This window comes from Artibeus jamaicensis, unplaced genomic scaffold (genome assembly GCF_021234435.1).
Source record: "Artibeus jamaicensis isolate MK-2021 breed Jamaican fruit bat unplaced genomic scaffold, CSHL_Jam_final contig_685, whole genome shotgun sequence".
In the NCBI taxonomy this organism is placed as follows: Eukaryota; Metazoa; Chordata; class Mammalia; order Chiroptera; family Phyllostomidae; genus Artibeus; species Artibeus jamaicensis.
The window spans coordinates 2867439-2881651 of NW_026521924.1; positions in this window are offsets into that span (position 1 = coordinate 2867439).

The window sequence follows — 14213 nt, forward strand, 5'->3', positions numbered from 1 at the left end:
AAGACAAAGAAATATGGCCCAAATAAAAGAACAAAAGAAAACTCCAGAAAAAAAACTAAAACAAATGAAGATAAGCAATCTATCAGATACAGAGTTCAAAACTAAGGATGTTCAAGGAGCTCATTGTGGACCTCAACAGCAGAAAAAAGATTCAGTCAGAAACAAAGGATTCACTAATTGAAATAAAGAACAATTTACAGGGAAACAACAGTAGAGTGAATGAAGCTAAGGATCAAATCAATGATTTGGAACATAAGGAAGTAAAAAACAACCTATCAGAACAACAGAAAGATAAAAGAATCCAGAAAAATGAAGATAGTGTAGGGAGCCTCTGGGAAAATTTTAAGCATTCCAACATTCACATCATAGGATTACCAGGGGAGAAGAGAAAGAGCAAGAAATTGGAAATCTATTTAAAAAAATAATGAAAGAAAACTTTCCTAATTTGTTGAAGGAAGTAGACATGCAAGTCCAGGAAGCACAGAGAGTCCCAAACAAAAAGATGGATGCAAAGAGGCCCACCCCAAGACACATTGTAATAAAAATGCCAAAGGTTAAAGATAAAGAGAAAATCTTAAAAGCAGCAGAAGAAAAGCAGTTAGTTACCTTCAGGGGAGTTCCCATAAGACTGTCAGCTGATTTCTCTAAAGAAACTTTGCTGGCTAGAAAGGATTGGCAAGAAATAGTCAAAGTCATGAAAAGCAGGGACCTATAACCAAGATTGCCGTAGCAAGGAAAGCTGTCATTTAGAATCAAAGGGCAGATAGTAAAGGAGTTCATCACCAAACCATTATTATATGTAATCTCATAGAGACTTCTTTAAGAAAAAAATATCAAAACTATGAACAGCAAACTGCCAAGAAATGCATATCGATGAAAAATTGAATCTAAAAAACAAACTAAGCAAAAAAGAGCAGAGATGGAATCATGGATACAGAGAGCATTTTGATGGTTGCCAGATGGGAGGTGTACTTGGGGGAATAAGTAAAGAGGTAATGGGATTACAAAGTACAAATTGGTAGTTATAGGATAGCCATGGGATATAAAGTATAGGAAATGGAGTAATGAAAGAACTTACACACATGACAAATGAACATGAGCAAAGGTGTGGGGATTGCCTGAGGGATTGGAAATTGCTGGGAGCTCAGAGCAAAGGGGGAAAACTAGGAAAAAACTTTAATAGCATAAGCAATAAAATATAATTAAAAAAGAAAAACAACTATTTAATTTTGAGTCTGAAAATTATTTTCTCAAAATTTTGAGCCTAATGTAATTACTCTAGTTTACATTTCTCAAATATTTGTATCATTCAACTATGTTAATTTTTAGCATCTCTCTGACATATGAATGAGTCTGTAAATATATAAAAATTGCACTCCTCTTTGTTTTAATGTTATCTATCAATAGATGGTATTTATTTACATAGATAAATTTATATTAAATTCTAACTCAGAAAGTTTTTCACTATTGTAATCAACTCTATTATTTGTAGAACTTTTTCACATTAACTCAATCTCAAGATGCATCATTAAAATACTTAGATTATCTCTAGTATCATTAATATTTAAAAATTATCAGTGAAAAAGTTATCTTATAATAAATTATTAGTAACTTTATAAATTATTTTCAACTATTCTTAGATTTCTAAAAATCAGCTAGAAAATTTTGAGACAAGAAATTGTATTTAGTGAAATTATTTAAAGATGTTTTCACATTTTATAAAAATGTTTTCTATATTGCAGATATTGAAGCAGAAAGATATAATAAAAAGCAAAAACAAAGAAATATCACCACACAGGTAAATATTTTGCTAAATCATTATATTTTCCAATACAAAATTTAGGCTATCGACACTGTTAGTATTGATTGAGCCTGCTCAGAATTCTTACACAAGTAATTATTGACTATTGTTTCTGTTCTTATTTTTTTTACATTCTCAATCAGTATTTTTTGTTCATTCATTAAACAAATATTCACTCATTCCACTCTGAGAAGATAAGGCTGTTTTTAAGCCCAAGCATTCTCATAAGCCATGACCTGTCTGAGGTCCTAAGTGTTAAAACAAAAAAGACAGGCCAGTCTGGCTTATAGTGTCACAGATGCTTATTAACCTTTATTAACCTCATGATGTCTTCTGACATTTTGGAAGTAGGGGATTCAATATTTTCAGTCTATTCTCAACCCAGAAACAAACATATTTCTGTAAGTCATTTCAAATCTCATGTAACTTAGTGGCCTCTCATCTCACTCAGAGTAAAACCAGTACCTTGCTTATCAGATTCTGTGGACTGTACCAGTTTTATCTCTGACATCATTTTACTACTATTTCCCTTACTCATACCATTCTAGACACACTGAGTCTGTGCTTTTCCTCAAAAACCCCAGGTATAAGCTCATCTTTCTATTCTTTCTCTTGGAACACCCTTGAACCCAGATATCCATGTGGCTCCCTTCCTTTACCTCCTCAAGATCTTTGCTCAAATGTTACCTTTTAAGAGGGTCTGTCCCTGGACATACTGTAAATCTGCAATCACTCTTATAAAGTTGCATATCCTTTCATGACACCTTCTATCTTCCTTCCCTGCTATATTTTTTCTGTCAGAATTATCACTATGTACATACCATATTTTGTTGTTTGTTGTCACGCTCCATCCATTAGAATATAAACTCTATGAGAGCAGGGTTTATTGTCTGTTTTTTCACTGCAATTATCCCAGTAACTAGAACAGTGCTTGGCACATAATAGGCACTCAACAAATGTTTATTTGTTTAATGAATAAATATTAAATCAAAATTAAAGGAGTACATTTTGAAAAAATGTTTATATAAATTAAAAACTCTATTCCCCATTTTAATATTTTCTAAACTCCAAATTTAGCTTGTCTTCATTACCATAACCATCACATCCCATAATTAACAGTGGGATTATTATCTGCAGAAACACAAGTGATCTTGGCATAAAGCTCAGTTTGTCATTGGGTAGGTGGAGATTGAAGGGACATCAGTTTTATCAGGTCACCTTGCTTTCCCTTGTGGGCTCTTGATATTTTGTCATACACATTGACTGCCCAATAATATCTGAAAGATACAGTAAAGTTTTATAGATTTTATTAAATATGCTACTATTATTTATTTATTCAAGATGTGGTTATAAAATAGGTAGATTTTCCATCCCCTGGGTTCATCTTTCCTTTAGAATCACCTATCTTGGTATCATACTTTTCTAAATGTTACCTTTACCTTCATTTTTATTACAATCTAGAAAATCTTGTCTCCTGTGAGCCTCTCCTGTAGTCCAGTCAAACACTTTCTCCCACGGCCCAATTATGTCGGTTCTTGTTAGGGGGTGGTTATCCTTCTCCCTTTTAATTGCTACATTCTCACTGGGAGAGTAATAGGAGATACATACGGAAGTAACTTACAGTCTTTCTCCCAACTCTGTTATCTTTCTGTCTGCTCTTTTTGCCATTCCTGGTGGGTTTGGCATCCATGAATTCTAACCCCTCAGTTTCATTGTTTAGATCTTTTTGTTCTAATGATTGTACCCTCCTCTTTGCTTCATTGGTAATAATGTAGACAACAGGTGGAAAACACAAGGCCTGCAGGCCGAATCCGGCCCTCTACCTTGTTTTATCCAGCTGACGCCTTATTTCTACCTGGTGGCAGCACTAGCTCCTCACCCCTAGTTAGGGACTAGTTACATTTATACAGTCCTAAAATTACATTTGGCCCTTTGAAGGCAACCGCAAGGCTGATGTGGCCCCCAGTGAAAATGAGTTTGATACCCCTGACTTAGACTATGTTTTCCAACTTAAAATTTCAAGCTACCAAGTCTCTGATGACCACTTGATGTTTTCCAGGATCCTCCATCCCAGGACCTCAAATTCATTTACTTTTACTGTTCATCATTCCCCTGAGACCCTCACTTCTCTTGTTACTTGGCTTAGAGTTGATGGCTCATTACTACAGGACCACCAGTTCCTTTTCCAAAACTGTTGGGAAAAAAATATGTTTCAGAATTCAAGGGTGTTTTTCTAAAACTGTGGTTAAAATACACATATCATAAAATTGCCCTCATAATTATTTTAAGTATATAGTTCATTAGTGTTAGTACATTTATATTGTTGTAGACCAAATCTCCACAATTCTTTTCATGTTGCAAAATTGAAACTCTATATTCATAAAACAACTCTCAAACTCTCCTCTCTTCCCAGTCCCTGGCAACCACCATTATAGTTTCTATCTCTATGCATTTGATTACTCTAAGTACCTTATATAAGTGTGCAATCATACAGTATTTGTTTTTTTTGTGACTGGCTTATTTCACTTAGAATAATGTCCTCAAAGTTCATCCATATTATAGCAATGTGTCAGAGCTTTTCTCATTTTTGAGATGTGAATAATTTTCTATTATATGTATGCTACATTTTGTTTATACATCCATCTGTTGATGAACACTTGGGTTACTTACAACTTTCAGCTATTATGAATAATGCTGTTATGAACATTGGTGAATCTCTTTGATATTCTGCTTTCAATTCTTCTGGGGTTTATACCTTAAAGTAGAATTGCTGGATCATATGGAGATCAAGGGTTTTATCTCCAAAATATATAAAGAACTCACACAACTCCACACCAGGAAGACAGGCAACCAATTTAAAAATGTGCAAGACTCAAACAACCACTTTTCCAAGAAGGACATATAGAGGACCCAGAGACATATGAAAGGATGCTCAACACCACTAGCCATCAGAGAGATGCAAATGAGATAGCACTTCACATTGGTCAGGATGACCATCATAAACAAATCAACAAACAATAAGTGCTGGAGAGGTTGTGGAGAAAAGGGAACCCTAGCATACTGTTGGTGGGAATGCAGACTGGTGCAGCCTGTGTGGAAAACAGTGTGGAATTTCCTCAAGACACTAAAAATGGAATTGCCTTTCAACCCAGCAATTCCACTGCTGGGTTTATAACTCTAAGAATCCTGAAACACTAATTCAAAAAAACCTATGCACCCCAGTGCTCATAGCTGCACAATTTATAATAGCCAAATGCTGGAAACAGCCTAGGTGCCCATCAGTAAGTCAGTGGATCAATAAACTATGGTGCATTTACACAATGAACATTTCAGAGAAATGAACATCTTACAGATAAAAAATAATTCATCCATCATTAAAAAACATCTTCCTCTTGGCAAAGACAATACTAGTCATTGTATTGTATGTTTGCCCATCTACCTTCTAAAGTCACCAAATAAAAACAGTAAGATATCTTGAATAGCTGCCTACTGAGCTACCCCAGTAGCTCTAGTGAAAGTTACGGAGGAAAATTTGCTAAAGTGAATACCAAAAACAGGTTTCTTAGGTTACCTTTTGATTTTAATAATCCATTTATCTACTGTACCATGAATAATTAGTATGGCTATATGTTTACTATGATTTCTGCTGCTTGCATGTAAAAACTCAGAATATAAATACTCCAGTATGCAATGTCCTCTAAATTTCAGAAAGCTACCTTTATAATGCACTTAGCAACTAATAGGAATGTTATATTATCACTATGTTAATAGTGCCACTCATGCTATGCAGCAGAAAGAAAAAAGGAGCTCCTACCCTTGGAGACAGCATGAATGGAACTGGAAAGTATGCTAAGTGAAATAAACCAGACGGTGAAAGACAAATACCATATGATCTCACCTATAAGTGGAACCTAATTAACAAAACAAACTGGCAAGCAAAATATAGCCAGGGACATTGAAATTAAGAACAATCTGACGGTAACCAGAGGGGAAGGGGAAATAACATGAGAAAGAAGGGAAAGGGTTGTAAATGAATGAGGGACCCATGGACAGAGCCAAGGTGGAGGGGTGGGATTGAGGGTGGGAGGTAGGCATGGGTAAGGCAGGGTAAAGTGGTGGTGGGAAAATGGAGACAACTGAATTCAAACACCAATAAAAAGTAAATAAAAAAAGAAATCTTTCAACAACCACAAAAAAAACCTTTTCTTCATCACCTGTCTCAATAGCATATTCCATCGTTTTCTAATTCCTTACCCAGTTTGGAAAACTGGTTAAAATATACATATCATAAAATTGCCCTCATAATCATTTTAAGTGTATAGTTCATTAGTGTTAAGTACATTTACATTGTTGTAGACCAAATCAATGTTTTATCACCATGTGTCATTATATATCTATGTAATTGTTCATCTTTGGTTCCCATACTGGAAATTGAGCTCCATGAATACAGGCTCTTTAGTTTTTGTTGTTGTAGTTGTTCATTTCTGTATCACAAAGCTTATCTCAAAACTTTAGTAAGTGATTAATAAATATTTGTAAATTACATAATGTAGTTTTTCAGCAATGTTTGTATGAGGGACAAAACATAAACTGTCAGTAGCTCTAGTGAGAGTTATGGGGGAAAATTTGCTAAAGTGAATACCAAAAACAGGTTTCTTAGGTTACCTTTTGATTTTAAGAATCCATTTATCTACTGTACCATGAATAATTAATATAGCTATATGTTTACTATTATTTCTGCTTCTTGTGTGTGAAAACTCAGAATATAAATACCCCAGTATGCAATGTTCTCTAAATTTCAGAAAGCTACCTTTATAATGCACTTAGCAACTCATAGGAATGTTATATTATCACTATGTTAATAGTGCCACTCATGCTATTTTTAGTTTCTACTTCACCATTTTCACACTTCCAAGAAGTTATCTTGAATAGCTGCCTGCTGTTTATATTTGGTGACTTTAGAAGGTAGATGGGCAAACATACAATACAATGACTAGTATTGTCTTTGCCAAGAGGAAGATGTTTTTTTTTTAATGATGAATGAGTTATTTTTTTCCTCTGTAAGATGTAGCTATTCTTTTAAGTCAGGGGTGGCTATTTCCATACTTTATTTGTTTTTAAAATATCTTAGGCATGTTAGGAAAAAGTATTCTAATTGTTTGAATTCTTACCTGAAAATAACCTAGGAAAAATGAAAAACACTAATATCATTACCCAAACCACTTTTGCCTAAATTTAAAAGCATCTCATAAATAAAATCTTATTTTAAGGGAGAATCACTACTAAAGCTACTAAAGTGGGATTTTCAAGTTAAAAAGTTCTAGTCCTTTTTTCTTTCATATGTATATACATACAAACATAAATACATACATAATTTAAGGCCTAGAAAGCTTGAAAAATCTGATACACCTTAAATTCCTGATTAAACCTTAATTCAAACAACATCTACTTCAATGTCAGCCTCGGCTATGTGTGTACTCTTTTTGTGTGTGTACTTTAATTGTACATTAATTTGCTGACTACCTTCCTTACTTTAACCCAGGGCATGGCTTTGCAAACTTTAGCATGCATCAGAATTACCTGAATAGCTTGTTAAAACCCAGATTGCTGGACTCCACCCCCAGAGTTTCTGATCCTATAGACATGAGGGTAGAGCTTAGATTTACATTTCTAACAGATTCCCACGCAATGTTGATGCTGCTCTTCTGGGGACCATACTTTGAAAAACAATGACTCAGGGAAACTGATTTTCTTATAGGCAAACTCATTTTCTTTTTTTCCATTATCTCCTGGCTTTCTCCTTAACCTGGCTTTTTCTGATGGTGCCTGGGGCACTAATATTCATGCTCTTTGGAAATATGGTGGCCTAAATATGGAATCCACATGTATACATAGATGGGAAGGTGGAAATTCAGTTTCTCTCTCTTGCCAAAACAATAACAGCAGCATGAAATGCTCTCTGCCACAGCCCTGTAGCACCTCTCTATCTAACTAAACAAGAGCCACTAATGAGGAGGCACTGAGCTAATCTTAGTTTGTCACTGTTGTGCTCACTGATGGTGCTTCAATAAGCTCTTATTATTCATGTGCTCTTTTTCCAGAGAAGTTTTTCAGAAGAATTTAGGATATAACCCATTGCCAAAAAATAGTGACTATTTTGAGGCATCTGAGACAGGAAAAAAAAAGGGACACAGATAGTTAAAGACATCAAGAAATGACTTTGACCTGGCTGGTGTAGCTCAGTGGATTGAGCACGGGCCTGAGAACCAGACAATCGCGGTTCGATTCCCAGTCAGGGCACATGCCTGGGGTTGCAGGCAGGTTCCCTGCAAGCCAGTTCCCAGCAGGGGACGCACGAAAGGCAACCATACATTGACGTTTCTCTCCCTCTCTCCTTCCCTTCCCCTCTAAAGATAAATAAATAAAATCTTAAAAAAAAAAAGAAATGACTTTGATTTTTGAACCCTAGAGAAAGTAAGTCACTGACAGGCTAAGAATCCTTACCTTCCAGTTCTTAAACTTCCCATTCCATAGTGAATACCACTCACTTCCTCTTAGACAAAAAACAAAACATTTTTGTTTTCCATGTATGTATAGTCACACAATTCAGAGACATTACCATATACACAGGTATGTGAATAGGTGGGGTGAGACTGATGCCCTCCTCCAAAATTCCCACTTGCCCTCCACTTTTATTCATCTCTATAACTGGAATCTCCAAACACTCAGATGGGCTAGACAAAGAACAAGGTTATCTTTGTCTTGGTCTTTTCTTTTACCCTTAGATCCAGCGCATATCTGTGCTGGATTCCAATCAGTGCTACTTCCAAAACATATTCTAAATATGCCCATATAGTTTACCTCCATTTCTTCTGCACTCACCTGAGTCACATCATGCTTCACATGGTTGACTACAATAGCCTCTGAACTGTTTTCTTGACCCCACTCTTAATCCTGTACAGTCCCTTTCTCACACATTAGCCAGAATGTTCTTTCTTTTTAAAATGTAAATCAGAGCTTGTCACCTAAAACCCTCAATGTCTTCCTCTTATCTTTCAAATAAAATGCCAACTCTTACCATGTCCCTGTTTGATAGGACCACTGCTTCTCTCTGTGTCTTTCTTTTTTACAGCTCTCCCCTTAGCTCATAGTCTGTCACCCACTGGACCTTATTTCCATTCCTAGAACATACAAATTTGTTCCCACTTTAGATCACTAGCACTTGCAGTTCCCTCTGCCTGAGATATTATTCCCCCATATCTGTGCAGGACTGCTTTCTTGTCATTAAATTCCTGGTTCTCAAGTCACTTCTTCAGTGAAGATTTTCTTGGGCATCTGATCTAAATTAGCTGTGTAAAAACCCTGCTTCACTCTTCATTTCACTCTTTTTTTACATCTTCTTGTTTTATTCTCATCATAGCATGTATTGAATCTGACACTAATGTGTTCATTTATTATTTAGTAGTTATTGTCTGTCTTCTCCCAGATGAAAGGAAGCTCTATAAGATAAGAAAATTCTTCTGTCTTGTTTGCCTATCTTCAATTCCTAGTGAATGCCCAGCCTGGATTTGATGAATGAATGAGTCACTGATTTGTATAGCTCTTGAAGAACAAGGTTGGATTCTTAGTTGATTATTTCGTACTTGCTGCCTCCCAATAATTTCCTGAGGAGGCTCATTCACATTATTCATGTGCTATTATTGAAATTCTATTAAAGAATAAGCATGGGCTTTGGGAGCTAACTTATATTCAGAATAAGTTATACTTTCCAGAGGGCCTAGGATATGATAAAATTGCTCTTTGCTGTGTTTAGAGGTAAATTAGTTTTCAAAATGTATAACATAAAGTATTACTTATTAGTAAAAATGTTTTAGGTGTTTTGCTTAAGAGATAAAAAACAGTCTTTCAAAAAACAAATAATATTTACTCACTTCCCAGGGTCAAAATATCATAGTTTACTGAATAACAGAGCAAATTAAATAGCCAGATAATCTAGATCCTGGTAGTATAGAATCTGAAACACAGAAACAGAAATACTAATTTACAGAGAAAACATATATAACCAATATAATAATAACAACAATAGCTCATACTTGCTGAGTGCTTACTATGTACAAGGCTTGTCACATGTATCAACTTATTTGATCTTCACAACAGCCCAGTGAGATAGGCAATATTATTACCTCCATCTTACATTTACATGTACTTTAAACTGAGCCACCAAGAGATTAATGAACTTGCCCACAATTAAATAGAGCTAACTATTGGTGAACAGAAAATATTATGAAGGGAATGTAAATTAAATTGTAAATATCCATATTTATTTGGGGGTATAAACAATTAGGATGGATGATTTGGAGTACGTTTTCTGTTTATATGTTAACACGTTATCAAAGTTTCTTATGTTTGAGAAGTAATATGGTACCTTTTTTCAAGAGCAAAACTAATTACTATTCAAATAAAACAATGTAAAGACCCAGAGTCAAACCTCTAGCCTTAACAGACTGACTTATTCTTTTAAGCAAAAAGCTATTTAAAATAGGTTCTGCTTCCCAGTACCCACTATGTGTGTGTGCATCTGTGTGTGTTTGTCTGTCTTCAAGCAAAGTGCCATAGGACTGTGTCCAACTTGAGAAATGTCTCCTCTCCTGGCACTAGAAACATAACATAGCCACAGATAAATTAGGATTAAATGTACAGTGAGATAAGTTGAAAATTTTTTTCCAAGCCCACAGATCATTTAGTTTCTTTCTGTGAGAGGATGCTCTTATCTTTCTTTAAGAAACTGAGGGAGTTCCCCAAAATAAAGAAATCCACACATTCATTAGGCTCCCCTCTATTCAAGACACCCCACTCAAAATCAGAACTATACTAAAATGTTTTAAAACTTCTATAACTGAGTAGATAAAACATGAAGTATATAATGTGGAATGACCTCAGCTTAATAATGTAGAGCAGTGAGCTACTGCTAACCCAAAGGGCTGATACCACAAAATCAGAGGAAAGGAGGATCTTGTGGGTCAGAGTGATATGTAAAGAGGCTTGGAAAGAGGAACTTGACTTGGGCCTGGGAGCAGGAGTTATATTTGGGATAATAGGAAAGACAGGGCAATGAAAATTATGAAACAAGGGCAGGGAAATAAGTGGGGAAGAACCTATTCTATTTGGGGAACAGGGAGAAGAGTTTAGCTATCATTATATTTGTGCAGGTGTGGCAGCAGTAAGAAATAGGGTTACTATGACATTTTTAGGACAGACTATGAAGAATCTTATATTCTGTTGTCAATGAGGACTGACGACTATGGAGTTGGGCAGTGATATATTCATAAGGATGCTTGAGAAAAACTCCCCCGACATGAATCTTCAGGATACAGGGCAGTGAAGAAGCAGAAGGACAAGATAAGAGATTGTTGAAGCACCATGTCCCTTCTATTAAGAGCTATAGTTAGTCTATACATGGGATTTAGGAATTTAAAAACATATTTGTAAAACATGTACTTTACACTTGGATTTTAAAAACATACTTTCATTAGGCTTGCTGTTTAAAAACTAAAAGACATATTATATTACTGATATGTCCCCTAGAGCAAGGGACATAAAGGAAAGAATAAACAAATGGGATCTCATCAAAATGAAAAGCTTCTGTATGGCTAAAGAAAACAGTATTAAGGTAAAAAGAGAACCAACTGTATGGGGAAACGTATTTGCCAGTGATACCTCAGACAAAGGTTTAATCTCCAAAATATACAAAGAACTCACTCGACTCTACTCTAAGAAGACAAGCAACCCAATTAAAAAATGGGAAAAGGACTTGAACAGACAATTCTTCAAGGAGGACATACAGAGGATCCAGAGACACATGAAAAGATGCTCAATATCGCTAGCTATCAGAGGGATGCAAATTAAAACCACGATGAGATACCACTTTACACAGGTCAGAATGGCCATCATAGACAAAGCAACAAACAAGTGTTGGAGAGGTTGTGGAGAAAAGGTGACCCTAGTGCACTGTTGGTGGGATTGCAGACTGGTACAACCACTATGGAAAACAGTATGGAATTTTCTCCTCAAACTAAAAATGAAACTGTTTTTTGACCCAGTAATTCTGCTGTAGGATTATATCCTAAGAACTCTGAAACACCATCCAAAAGAACCTGTGCACCCCAATGTTCATAGCAGCACAATTTATAACAGCCAAGTTTTGAAAGCAACCTAGGCACCCGTCAGTAAATGAATGGATCCAAAAACTATGGTACATTTACACAAGGGAATTCTATGCAGCAAAAAGAAAGAAGGAGCTTCTACCCTTTGCAACAGCATGGATGGAACTGGAAAGCATTAAGCTGAGTGAAATAAGCCAGGTGTTGAAAGACAAATACCATGTGATCTCACCTTTAAGGGGAAGCTAAACAACAAAACAAACAAGCAAGCAAAATACAACCAAAGACATTGAAATACAGAACAGTCTGACAGGGACCAGAGGGAAGAAGGGAAAGAATTTCAGGGGAAAAGGGGAAGGATTCACAGGAACAAGTATAAAGGGCACATGGACAAAAACTAAGGGGGGTGAAAATTGGAGGGAGGTGGGGAGCCCTGGGGGGTAGAGGGCTGGGATGTGAGTAAAAGACAGAAAACTATACTTGAACAATAATTAAATTTTAAAATGCTTTAAAAAAGAAAGACAAAAAATATATAGTGCTCTCAATAAAGAAAGGGCTAGTTTGGGGGGGAAGACATATTATAAGTTCTTCAATAGAAATTCCAGCCAATAATACCTCTGAAATATATCCAAAAACTAAGTAGTATCACCACTTAATACCTACCATCTTTTTACTCCACTGCCTCCATCATCTCTAGCCTGGTTTATTTTAGTGACCTCCTTTTCCTTCACTCTTTCTCCAACACATAATATTCTCCACACAGCAGCCAGAGCAATCCTTTTGAAATTTAAATCAGCCAATATCACTCTTCCATCAGAACCCTTCAAGGGTCTCCCCTTCACACATACACACACAAAGATTCACACTTCTCAGAGCTACCTCTCTACGTCAGCATTTAACAGTCTACCCATTCTTACTGAAATTAAGGGGTTCACCACTTGGAATGTTCTCTTCAAGAACAAGACATGGTTGTCATAAGATAATTTTATTTACTTGCAGCAAGCAAAGAATACAGGATACATCCAAAGCTGTCTCCCCAAACAGGAGGCTTAGACGTTGCTTATGTACACTATTTGGTTAATCACACGTTGATTACTCCTTGCAGTTGGCTACACTTATCAGTGTTCCTGGGTACCTGTCAAGCACTTCCTGTTTACAGCTCTATTTACAAAATACTGTGCCATATTTTAACATTAGCAAAAGAGCATTTAGAAAGAATTGCCCAGACCTTGAGACCCTTGTCCTATCTAACACCACCAATCATTCTGCTCCATGTGCTCCTACTTCAGGGCCTTTGCATTTGATGTTTCCCCTGCCAGATCTCTTTTTCCTGAGGTAATTTTATTACTACTTTCCTCCTTCCTAACATAAGGCTCTACTCAAATGTAATAAGAGAACTTGTACCTAACCATCCTATACCAAATAACACTAACTTTTATCACTTTCATCCCCTTACTCTTTAAAAAAAAAAAACCTCTTTTTATCATTTGACTATTATATTTCCCACCAGAATTTGGGCTTCATGAGGGCAAAGACATTTTTTGTGCATGGCTATCTCCCTAGCTCTTAGAACAGGGCCCGAGATAGACACTCAATAAGCAATTGTCATTGAATTATAGAACCTTTGGATGCTTTTGAGAGTTAGAGAAAGACTCTCTCCGTTTGCTGGTACTTCGTCATACTTGCTGCAGCTAGCTGTGTTCTGCCCACTCCCACTGGGTGAAAAAAGAATCAATATCAGGAAACAATGGCCACTGGAGATGGCCATAGAAACACTAGAATATCAGAGGAATTCGACAAGTTTGTACTGCCTCCTTAACTTAGCTGTTGGCTACTTTTGAATTGAAAGTATATTCTTTCAATGGAGATAATATATGATAATCCCATTGTACCAGGGAATGCTGGGCACTCATTATCATCCATGTTCTCTTCTTCATGATACCCAAGTAGCATGTTCCCAGCTCTCCATGCATTTGGGTAGAGTTACTAAACCGTTTCATTCAGTGGAAAGTGCCTGAAAGCACTGTATACCACTTCAAGGTCTGGCCTATAAAAGAAAAGAAAACAAAATCCCTTTCTTCATATAATTTTCTATGCTCTTTCCCTTTCTGCCTGCTAGATATCAGTGCTTAGGGAAACCTTAGAATTCACATGCTGAGGCTGGCACAGCCCCTATCTGCCTGGGTCCCTGAATGAAAGAATGAAGCAGAGCAGCCACTGACTTGAGCACCAGCCCCTTGATTTCGAGCCAT